Genomic DNA, 12,653 nt, shown 5'->3' on the forward strand with positions numbered 1-12,653 from the left:
CACATCCAGACCTCCCCCTGGGTGTAGAAAAGCTGGATGACTTGTCAAGGGAGCGTCGACATTTTATCAACCGCAAAACAACAAGCCAAAAAAACATGGGTCGTGTCAGACATTTACTCTGAATATGTATATAAATATAAATATTTGTGTAGATAGATAGATAGATAGATAGATAGATAGATAGATAGATAGATAGATAGATAGATAGATAGATAGATAGATAGATATTTTATTTATTTGTTTAATTATTTTTGTAAAATATATATCTATAATTTTTATAAAAGTAATATATATATATATATATATATATATATATATATATATATATATATATATATATATATATATATATATATTAATCTATGTATCTATCTATCTATCTCTCTCTCTCTCTCTCCATATTATATAATATATTAATAGTATATATATATATATATATATATATATATATATATATATATATATATATATATATATATATATTAATAGTATTAATAGACTAAAATAAACTTTTTATTTCCATTTTATTGACGTTGTATAACCACGTTTTTTTGTTCTATTTATCAATATATAAAACTCCCACTGATTCTGTTTTATGGTAAGTTCAGTTACATTTTCATTATTAATTATTAATAACGAATTATTCATTTATATATGTCATATTATCATCATATAATTCCCTTAGTCTGTGTGGCAAAAAAAGTTGGGGACCACATTTGCTAGACATTAAATAACACCTATTTTATTCATGCTTATTCAGTTTCTAATTCGTTTCTAATTCCTAGATCAAATTCTGCAGCGTGAACCTAATTCATACATGTAGTATTAAAAACATAACTAGAAAAATATAACTATAGTCTTATTCAACTAGCATTTTAGATTAACCCTGTTAATGACTGAAATAAGATTTTAACCACTAGGCCAAGCCAAAAAAAAAAAAAAAAAAGCCTCCAATAGCAAAATGTCATTTATTTCGTTCTTGCTTATTTTCTCCAATTATTGGTCATTAAGACCACTGAAAGCTAAATGCAGTACACCACGGATAGCAAATTATATCTTTTCTGTGATATAAGAAATAAAAAGAAGAAATTTCTTAGCTATATATGCATACTAGTTTGTTAAACACACTTTCACTCCCATTTTTTTTTTTTGTATACTCAGACGTTTTAGGTTAATATTGACCAGATTGTATAATATTATGGTTGAAGTTAAGGTTTAAGGTTGACATTGCCCAAATATATTGGACTAGATGAGTTATTTGTGCTAGTTCAACTGACATTCTCAGAGAAAAATTAGGATCACTGGTAATGTTCGTTTTGAAAGTGAAAGTAATTGAGCGACGGTGCCTGACTTCAGGACGTTAATCCGCCTTTTGTTCTCGCAGGGATCTGGCCGCGGTGCTGAAACTCCGCCGCGATCACGATTTCCGCGACGTGTGTGTGTGTGGGTGTGTTTTCAGTCTTTTGGCTTTTCAGCTATAAAAAAGGGGAAAAAAACAACAGTCTACAAATACTCTAAATGAACATCATCATCAAGAACCTCAGACAATCAGCTTCTCCATCTCCTGCTTAGACAAAAAAAATAAAAATAAACAGATGAACACCGTGGTTTTAGAGGAATATATTCATCTGACCATCTGCTTCATGCACCTAAAACACCATCTACATGTCTCTGTGTGCATACTGAAGCTTCCTCGCCTTCTGAGCTGAGCGTTTAATCCTCACACATCCAAAAAAAAGGAAAAAAGATAGATAGAAAACACAGGATTCGGTCAATAGACAATGAAAGCAAGCTTTATTGGGCCCAGGAAATAAATTGGAGTCATGAATAACGACACCTAGTGGCCACTTAAGTCACAGACAAAGAATAATGAAAAAAAAACAGAATAAAATGAAGACAAATGAGTTGAGAAGACTGATACAGTAAAAGCATACTGAAAAGCACTTGTGTATGGTGTAAATCTAGATACTTCGAGATGGCGTATCAGTAACACACACAATAAATCCATCATTCAAACTCTCGGATTCCTCGAAACACCAACACCTAACCCTTAATATTTCTTTAATGCCAATAAACCAAAATGGACAATTGTTTAACAAGCAAAAACAATGGTAGCGTGTTGGTTAAGCAAAATGAACACGGTTTCTTTGAATGGTCCACTGAAATGACTGCGTGACATTGAAAAATTTGCATGTTTTCCGATCAGAGAAGAGACATTTGACCCATGTGTAGTAAAAACATACACACACCACACACACACAAACAGGTAATTACAAATAACTACAGAGCCGAGTCTCTTTATATCTCCTATATATCAGATATATGCCTTCAAATAAAATAAGTTAATATATGTTATATACACTATATCGACAAAAGTTTGTGGACACCTGAGATTTTGAACTTCACAATCCACATTTAGTCCTCATTTACTGTTAAGAATGATCTCCATTAATTCTGGGTAGATGTTCCACTAGATTTTGGAGTGAGCTTGTGGAGATTTGTGTCAATTCATCCACGAGGGTGTTGGTAAAGTCAGATACTGATATAGGTGAGGTGAGGAGGCCTACATTCCAATCCATCTCAAAGGTGTTCAAAGGGTTAAGGTCAGAGCTCTAGAGCAGATCTTCTACTCCAACCCATGCAAATTATATCTTTATGGAGCTGGCTTTGTGCACAGGGGTACTGTCATGCTGGAACAGGTCTGGGTCTCCTAGTTCAAGTGAAGAAAATGTTTTATCCTGCCACATCCAAAGACTTTGTATATAATTGTGTGTCTCCAGATTTGAGGGAGGGGTTTGGGGAGAAAGGTCTGGCTGGAAAGTTCAGGTGTCCCAATACTTTTATCCTTATAGAGTAATAGAAGGTCCTTGTTGCATTTTGTTCCTCGCCAGAGCCACATTCAAATAGTAACCACTTTTTAATCCTTCATAAAAAACAAACTTGATTAGATGGTGGTGTGTCAATGCAGGCTAATGGACATGACAGAGAGAGAGAGAGAGAGAGAGAGAGAGAGAGAGAGAGAGAGAGAGAGAGATTTAACAAACCTAAGCAAAATAAGACCAGCATAAAATATGTATTTTGAATTGTTTATAATGGACAAATTATTGGTCAGACAAATACAAAAGAAAAGCAAAGTGGTGGCTCAGTGGTTAAGATGTTGGACTTCTGATTAGAAATTCATGAGTTCGAATCCCACCACCATTAAGCTGCCAGTGCTGGGCCCTTGAGCAAGGTCCTCAATCCTCAACTGCTTAGTTGTATTTATGAGATAATTGTAAGTCGATTTAGATAAGGGCGGCTACCAAATTCTGTACGTAAGAATGGAACTAATACACTCCAGGGACGTCCTACATCATAATTCTCTCTCATTTTCTTTAGTTGCAAATAGTTTTTTGGGGGGAAAAGCTAGAAACGAGGAAATTCAATTCCGTGTTCTTGCATGGAAAGGTAAAACTGATTCAAATGATGTACACATCTGGGTTCACAACAATCTTCAGCTATTCATCATCTTTGTGAAGCTCAACAGCATTGAATGGAGCAACACTGACTCCTCTTTCTGTATGTTTACCTGCAAAGTTGAAACATTTCATGAATTCAAAGGGAAAAGCCATCAAAATAACAAATGAATAATCCATTTCATTCCGGCTCATTTCCAGATCAATGATTTGTTGTTAAAAGCAGTAAAAGATTAATATTTTGTCCTGGGCGTGGCCCTTTTTCTCTGGCCATTTAGTAAATGCACAGGTCACCTTGCATTACAAGTAGCTGAACAATGAGTGGCCTGGAAGCTGCTCTGTTGCCAGGCAGACCGAGTTCTTCTTCATAGGGAGCGTCCATTGGCACAGCTGGAATTGGTAGAGAAAAGAATAAGAGGAGAGAAAAAAAATAAGTTACGTAGATCACTGAATATTTGGAACACATTGGGCGTATTTCATAAATAAAAAAAAACCCTTTGAGATTAAGTCTCTATTATGAACTACTTATTTTTTAATAAGCATTAACAAAGCAACCCTAATATTCCTAGAGAGAAAAAAAAGGTTCCATTATGAGTGTATTGCGCTGTTTATTACACAATATTTAATACATATTTATTACAACATAAGAAAGGACTGTGATTTTTCCTTTTCCTTTTTCTTTTCAGTCACACATCCTGTTCTATTCTTAAAAACATAAACTGATCTGTCCATTTCATCAAATTTGATTCTTTTGCTCTGCAACATCTCTGCTCTTAGGATTTGCATACTATCCAATGATCAGTGGGAAGGCACGGCTCCTAGACAGTGATTGGTTTAACCCAGACTTCCTCTGGCCAATCACAGGTGCTAATTTAAAAAAATGTGGGAAAGGAATAAATCATGTTGGGAGAATCTTAGCAAAATGTGTGTCTATACACACACACACACACACACACACACACACACACACACACACACACACACACACACACACACACACAGGGTGGGTTTCATTCTCATGCCAAGAAGCTCAGACTACAAAAAAAGCTTGAAAGAATATTAAGTAAGGTGCGTTGTGCAGTGTTTATTCATTCATCAACAGTAAATGCTTACTCCTGATCAGATACACAGTGCCAAAAGTATGTGGACACCTACTCTACTCATGTCCTTGTTAAATACCCCATACAAGGCTTTGTTATAATATGCTCCACAATTCAAGGCTTTTATAATGCGACTGGGGCTATTTGTGAGCAATCAGCAACAAGAGCATTATTTAGATCATATGCTGATGTAGGGAAACTAGGTTTGGGGTGCAGTCGGTGTTCAAGGTCGTCCTAAAGATGTTTTATAGGGTTAAGGTCAAGGCTTTGTGTAAGATATAAATTTTTTTTTATTCCAACCGTAACACACAGAGTCTTCATAAAGGTCACTTTGTGCATGGGGCATTGACATGCTGGAACAGTTTCAGGTGTCTTGGTTGCAGTCAAGGGAAATTGTAATGCTCTAGCATACAAAGACTTTACTATACTATATTATACTATACTATAGCATGACACGATCAGGCATAACATTATTACATTCTAACATTATGAGTAACATTGAATATATATATATATATATATATATATATATATATATTATTACATTCTAACATTATGAGTAACATTGAATATATATATATATATATATATATATATATATATATATATATATATATATATATATATATATATATATTGTGGCATCTGTTAGTGGGTGGGATTTATTAGGCAGCAAGTGAACATTTTGTCCTCAAAGTTGACGTGTTAAAAGCAGGAAAAATGGGATTTAAACGAGTTTGTCAAATTGTGATGTCTGGCATCTGGGTCAGATCATCTCCAAAACTGCAGCTATTGTGGGATTTCCTGGTCTGTAGTGGTCAGATCTATCAAAAGTGGTCCAAGGAAGGAACAGTGGTGAACCGTGACAGGGACACTGGCTTATTTATGCACATGGGGGGCTGGTCCGTGTGGTCCGATCCAACAGATGAGCTCCTGTAGCTCAAACTGCTGACGTTAATGATGTACAAAACTGTTTTTGCAAAAAAAAAAAGGGGACCAACACAATATTGGGCAGGTAACCATAAAGTTATGCCTTATCGGTGTACGTGTGCCCATATTTTGTATCTGTTGGAGTGGGGTGCAAAAAATCTAAACTCGCTCACAGCTGAATATAGGAAGGCGAGGTTACGATAAAAAACTGGGGGAAAAAAACAAAGAGCTCAAATTTTTTTTAAACACAAACCATCTTCGACTTTTCTTTCGGCTTCTCCCATTAGGGGTCGCCACAGCGGACCATCCGCATGTTTGATTTGGCACATGTTTTTACGCTGGATGCCCTTCCTAACGCAACCCTCCCCATTTATCCAGGCTTGGGACCGGCAATAAGGCTTGTGCAACCCTAATGGCTGGGGTTGTTCCCTGCCCGGGGATCAAACCCGGGCCACAGCGGTGAGAGCGCCGCATCCTAACCACTAGACCACCAGGGAACCTTACAAACCATCTTCGACTAAACGATGAAAATATCCACACTTGATATAAATAAACCAAAAAACCTTGAACCGTTATAGTAAAACAAATCCACTATGTGATGGTGTGTTGCTTGGTTACCACTTAAATGTGGATTTGTTTCCTACACTACTACTAAAGTGCTTTATTCCTCTTATACCACAGTGAAACATTGGTGGGAGGATCGTTATTTGATTAACATATAAAACTCTTAATCACAACTATTTAAATTGATATTGTCCACGACACACAACAGTCATTACACAATATTGGGACACCTGACTTTTCCAGCCATATGTGGTTCTTCCCCAACTTGTCACTACAAAGTTGGAAGGAGGTCTTTGGCGGCAGCAGCATTCAATTTTCTTTTATGTGAGCTACGAGACACAACCCTGTTCTAGACATCTATCTGACAAAGTGCAAGAAGTCAGCTTTATGAAGATATGATTTAAATGGTTTTGAGGGAAAGATCTTCAGTGGCCTGCTCTCGAGCTCACACCTCAAATCTATTGCGATGAATTGAACCATTGTGGCAAAAGCAAAAATCTAGTTGAACATCTTCCCAGAAGAGTGGAGGTTATTATAAAAGCTAATACGGACTGTGAAATAGGATGCTTAAAACACACATACAAATATTATGATAAGGTGATCATACTTTCATCAATATAATGTATACACAATCATTCCTTCTCCAGCCTGTCTATTTTAAGCTCTAAAATCAGGCAACACCTTCTGACCAATCAGAATCAAGAATTTGATAGCTCTGTGGTGTAAACATCTCTGACGTCCGAGCTGCTACTAGTATAAACAATCGTTACAGCAAACCGGCTTATTACCAATGCATTATTATTACAAAATTCACGGTTCAGTACGTACTTCGGGTTTTTAGTCACGGTTCAGTTCAAATTAGGCAAAATTGCTTTATGGGTTTTTTTGTGTTTGTTTATTATTAACATTTACAAACACATTTACACTTTATCATATTGATTCAATTTAGTAATGTATTAAACAAGCAAAAATTCTATTAAGTCAAATGTAACAAATGGAAAAATTGTTTACATTAATTAGACCCTATTTGGGTTAGACAGATTTGTATGGAATTGTGTGTTTTATACATTCAATATTCTAAATAAACAGCATCTCACAAAAGTGAGTGCACCCCTCAAATTTCAGCAACCATTGTAGTATTACTTCAGAAGGGACAATACTATAGAAATAAAAATTAGATCGATTTTAGAGTAGTCAATGTGCAGATTTACTGTCCTCTGAAAAGAACTCTACACAGTTATTCATTCATTCAATTTATTTATTCATAAACAAATTCATTCCTTCCATCCTTCATTCATCAGTTCACTCCCTTGATATGCAGATGTGGCATATATCTGCCTATCTGGGAACTCGGTACACATTTGGTAGACATGTGCACCAAACTGAAAGCCCTGTACTGAAAAGTTTTGGTATGAATGTGTGTACGTTACACCCCTAATGATTACTGATTACTCCTGAAGCCATGCTTTTGTCCTACAGTTGCTTGAAATAATGACGATAACGCAACACATGAAATAAGTTTAAATACAATTTATTTAATAGAGATATAATTTACAAAACAAATGTAAAATAAATACATCATATTTTGTACAAATAATAATATATAAAAATCTTATTTACCACACCAGTATAAAAACAGGTAACACTTAGCACACACTTTTTTCACATTTTCTAGGTTTTGTAATCCTTCAAAACAAAAAACTCCAGCAAAGACTCCAACACACAGAGAAAATAAATGCCATCACCTGTAAGATCTAACACACAGGGTGGTTCAGCCAATGTCTCTGTATTTACGCTACGCCTCGTCCCGTTGATTGTGTTTGTTTTTCGGTGGTGCTACAACACGAAACCCTCATCGTCATTACATCATCCTCTTTCCACAGCGTGGTAGGAAAAAGTGCTGTTTGTGTGCACTTTTCTTCACCCGCTTATGTCCCAACACCACTTAGACTGGATGTGAAGACTCATCGCTACGAGAGGTGGCAAGAAATCAGAAGTCGGCTCGTGTCTCAGGTCAATTCTGTGTACCCGTGTGCGTGCAAATGGGTCATGCGTTCCAAAGGGCAGCAGGTGATCCTGGACCAAAAAAAAAAAAAAAAAGAGAGAGAGAGATTTGTTTTTTTATTCACATGCTTCAATCCAAAAGAATTTCAATACACATTTGCACAGAGGACTGTTATATAGTTTAGGTAACTATACACGTGCAAGTTGAAAAGGTAGTTCAGTGTGTAAGATGCTGATTTTCTGATCAAATCTCAGCACCAGCAAGTTACCTCTTAAGGGCCCTTGAGAAAGGCCCTTATACCTCAACTGCTCTGTTGTATAAATTAGATAATTGCAAACTGTGCTGGATGTGGGCCTCTGCCGAATGGCATAAAAAAATATTCAATTTATTGAATTTACTTGTAACAACGGACCTTGATATATGTATGATAACTGGAATACAATTCACGCCGTGTTTTGTTGCTGTTTCATCATGATTTTAATTATTCTAACATAGACATTTACAAATAAATCCATCCTGGACATCCCACATTTTCCATTTTGAAATTTCTAAATTTCATTTAAACTTTGGGCTTAACGTAAAAAAAAAAAAAAAAATTATAATTTCTTCCCATTTTTCTCTCTTATTCTGTCACACAAAAACCACCAACTAGAAATGTTAAAAAAACTAACTAAAGTCTCTTGTATATTAACCTGCTGCATCACAGGGTGGAACAACGCCTAAAAAGCTCTATCCACCTTTTCCACATACATGAACTCACAAGTGTTGCTTTGATTGACATGCGAGAACACCCTTCCCATCTATTGCATAGGTCAGAACACTGTTATAAAGAACAGTGTTTGATGAAAAACGTCAAACTGCTGTGTACGCATCAGAGATCAATTAACGCAACGGTAAAACAATACACTATATGAGCAAAAGTTTGTGGACACCCGACCTTTCGATTTGTATACGCTTGCTCAACACCTTTAAGCCCCATTTGCTGTTGGAATAACCGCCACTCTTCAGGGCAGATGTGCCATTAGATATCAGAGCGTGCTTGTGGAGATGTGTGCGTTTGCCATACGAGCGTTAGTAAAATCAGGTACTAATGTAGGTGATGTGAGGAGGCCTGGGGTGCAGTCAGCGTTACAATTCATTCAAAATGTGTTCAGTAAGATTGAGGTGAAAGCTTTATAGCAGACCACCCAAGATCTTTCACTGCAACCCATATATTTATATTGTGTCTTTTAATTTGTGGCAACCGTTCAAAGAAGAACCACATACATCTAGAATGGTCAGATGTCCCAGTACTTTGTATGAGGACCGTTTAGTGACGACAGTTATCAAGGTTTTCCCACTCACTTTGGGTAGAATGAAAATGGAGTAAAGCAACTGTTACTAAAAGAAATGTTTAGTCCCATTGAACAAGTTCGCAAAAATATTCTGCCGCATAGTTTTGACCTCGGCATTGTGTCACGTTGGTCCTCAGGCCTTCAACAGCTGCTCTAACACACATTGAAAACAGCACATTTTAAGGTACTATGCGCTTCTATTTCACTGTTAATTGTATTGTATTTGTAGCTCGTCAACTAATTGAACCACAATGTATCACAGATGTCACTCTTTCGGAGCTGTTGAAAGACCCATAATACCCTCCGCAAGTTTTACAAGCAAAGCTGTTGGGGTTTCATTTCGTGGTTTCATTTTTAGGGGGCAAACGTCATTGCACATGACCTTGACGTGTCTGGAAGTCTGGTTTCACATAAAGCCAACGGAAGAGTATATTTAGAACGCCAGGGAGGAAAATGGAACGGATAAGGATTGAATTATTTAAAAAATAAAAAGAGAAACAAAAATTAAAAACGATCCGAAAAAGAGCAAAATTGCACATATTGTTCAGTCAAAGGTTTCTAAATATATTGCACCAACTATTTGAATAATTGTTTTTGACAAGTAGTTCTGCCCATAATTATTTAAGCTCCAAAAAAAAACCCCATCTATAACCTCTGAGCAGTTTTCAAAGCCCAAATCTAGAACATTTCTAATAGAAATTAGCTGATCGATTAGCATCAGTTTAGCAATTAGCATCGATTCAGGGAACTTGTTGCGGGAGAATAAGTTATAATTGGCACAGTTTGCCTACTTTTCAACCCTTGAACAGTGCAATCCCCCCAAAAAAAAAACACCACCTTACATAACCGCCAGATTATTCTAAACCAGTCCCGCTCTCCACACGTCCAATAAATTGAGGAATCCGAATAGTCAGAGAAACCACAATTACCATTTTTTTCTTTTAAAATTGATGCACCATTTTCTCACCTGTCCTAACTACACATGACCCCTCCAAGCACACAGTAAAAATCCCCTTGAAAAACAAGTCGACTATATTCGGCCTAAAAATAAACAGACTCGAAACAAATACCCCCCAAAAAATCAACTGCGGTTCTGTTTCTCTTTTTTAGCATCACTGTGTAAAATTGAGTTTGCTACTATTGATGAACTGAGGATTACAGATAAAACATAAGCAGCACGTATGCCCCGGTGTGTAGTAACATAACTCAGAGATGCACTTTTAAAATGCTCCTTTTTAAATTGTCCTTTCAATAAGAGTGATATTTGTAATATTTATACACAAACGATAAACACCATCGAAATAGATTTCTTTAATGGCTCCATTTGTAAACTGAGCGACTCGGATCCTTGGAATGTCTGCGTTTATTCCAATAGATAACTAACCAAAAAGGTTTTTCTTTGTAAATGTAGCCTTCAATTTAGGAGTTCATATAAACTGCAAAGTCTATTTGGATGTCATTGAGAAGCAACATAAATTCATAAAGAATTTCGTAACGGATTTTAAAATCTGAAAGCTGAACAGACCAAGCAAGTTGAACGTTTTTTTTCCTCTCGGCGCCTTTATTTCTACAGGACGCCTAAAAAAGCAACGGGTACGAGCGAACGAGTTTAAAATAAAACCTCGATCCTTTTAGAGTTTTGCGTTTTTAATTTACAACATGTGCTACATGTGCATTTTCGCACCTGCGTTCTTACTGCCAAGTCACGTTATTTTTATTTCGAAAATTTCAAAGAAATCATGATTTGAAGCCATTGCCTGTGAAGCGATGGTGTTATTAAAGAGCATCTAATTCAGAAATCAACTTCGAAATGGATCTCTAATGATGATATTTACAGTCATGAATTTATCAGCATTTTATAATATACAATATACAGTTGTGGAAGTACAAAAGTATTTTCCTTCAAATGAACTGAAGTATCCAAAGTACTAGGTTTTATGGCTATAATGTTCCTATTATCATTTTTGCTTGATCGCCTCAGTTTATGTAAAAAGACTGTTACTCTTGAGATTAATAGACTGGTGCGCTAAGGCAAACACTGATATCCAAAAAATTATTAACATTTTCAACTACTACTACTACTAAAAAACAAACAAGACCACAGGTTTTGTGTGGCGAGTTCATGTCTGGAGTTTCTTTTCTCTCGAAATATTTAGCTTGCTGTTGAAATGACACTGAACTGTATGTTGGCGATAAAAAGATGCCACCAAGCCCTGATCAAAATAAGTTCAAAACAGAGCACACGCTCGAACCTGATTGGTGGACTGCTGGGTGCTTGTTTAAGTTTTTATCCACTCATAAATAAAAGGAACTACCGATTTCACAAAATGTTCAAAGTAAGATATTTGACCTTGAAATGTAGAAGTTTAAAGTCTCCCCAAACAGAAATACTGTAAAGTTCAGATACACGAAAAAGCTACTTAAATACAGTAATGAATTACATTTACTTAGTTACTGTCCACAGCTGATAAAGAGTACTTTATGATTTATTCGCTATTAGCCATATTTCAAAGTCGGCTCAAATGTGATTAAAACCATTCACAATTAATCAGAACTGCTACAAAAACTGTACATAAAGTGGGATTTATTTTAAAGCCATGTGTAAACCTAGAAAATGCACAGTACAAAATACCCTGATAACGAACTGTAAGTTATGTTTCACTACTTGATATAGTATTTGAGCCCTAAAGTAACCTTTAAGACTCCCAAGTTTGCAAAAAAACAAAACAAAAAAAAGTCTTAATTAAACGAGTTGTACTTAGTGATGCTACGTAATGACGTGACTTTGCACGTGCTTGGTTTATGCTAGTCAGTCTCGATGACATTTTATAACGTACTCAACCATTTTGTTTAACAAATATAAAGCTGCCATTTATACACGTTCGCATCTGTGGATCTCAGGACTGCATTAAATATAATCACTGTTCTAGGAGTTCATTGGAATAGCTGTTTTTGAATTTTATTATTTTTTATAATTATGCATAACTCTGCTTCAAATTGTGGATATTTATTTCTGTGATAAATGAACAAAAGAGCAGACTGACAGACATGATTTTATTTTATTTTTTTCTTCAATTCGTTCAACTTCTAGAATTAGCTTGAGATTATCGGCGTGAAAAGTGCCCAAGCAAGAAAAATAACTAAGCTGAAACCTAGAAAAACAGAGCTCCTGAATTAAATAATTTTCTAAACTTTGCCTCTTGTGCTCCCAAATATTAAGGTTTTTTGGATGTAAATTAAAGATTTAAATTTTTTAATATTTATT

This window comes from Silurus meridionalis, chromosome 29, assembly GCF_014805685.1.
Source record: "Silurus meridionalis isolate SWU-2019-XX chromosome 29, ASM1480568v1, whole genome shotgun sequence".
NCBI lineage: Eukaryota > Metazoa > Chordata > Actinopteri > Siluriformes > Siluridae > Silurus > Silurus meridionalis.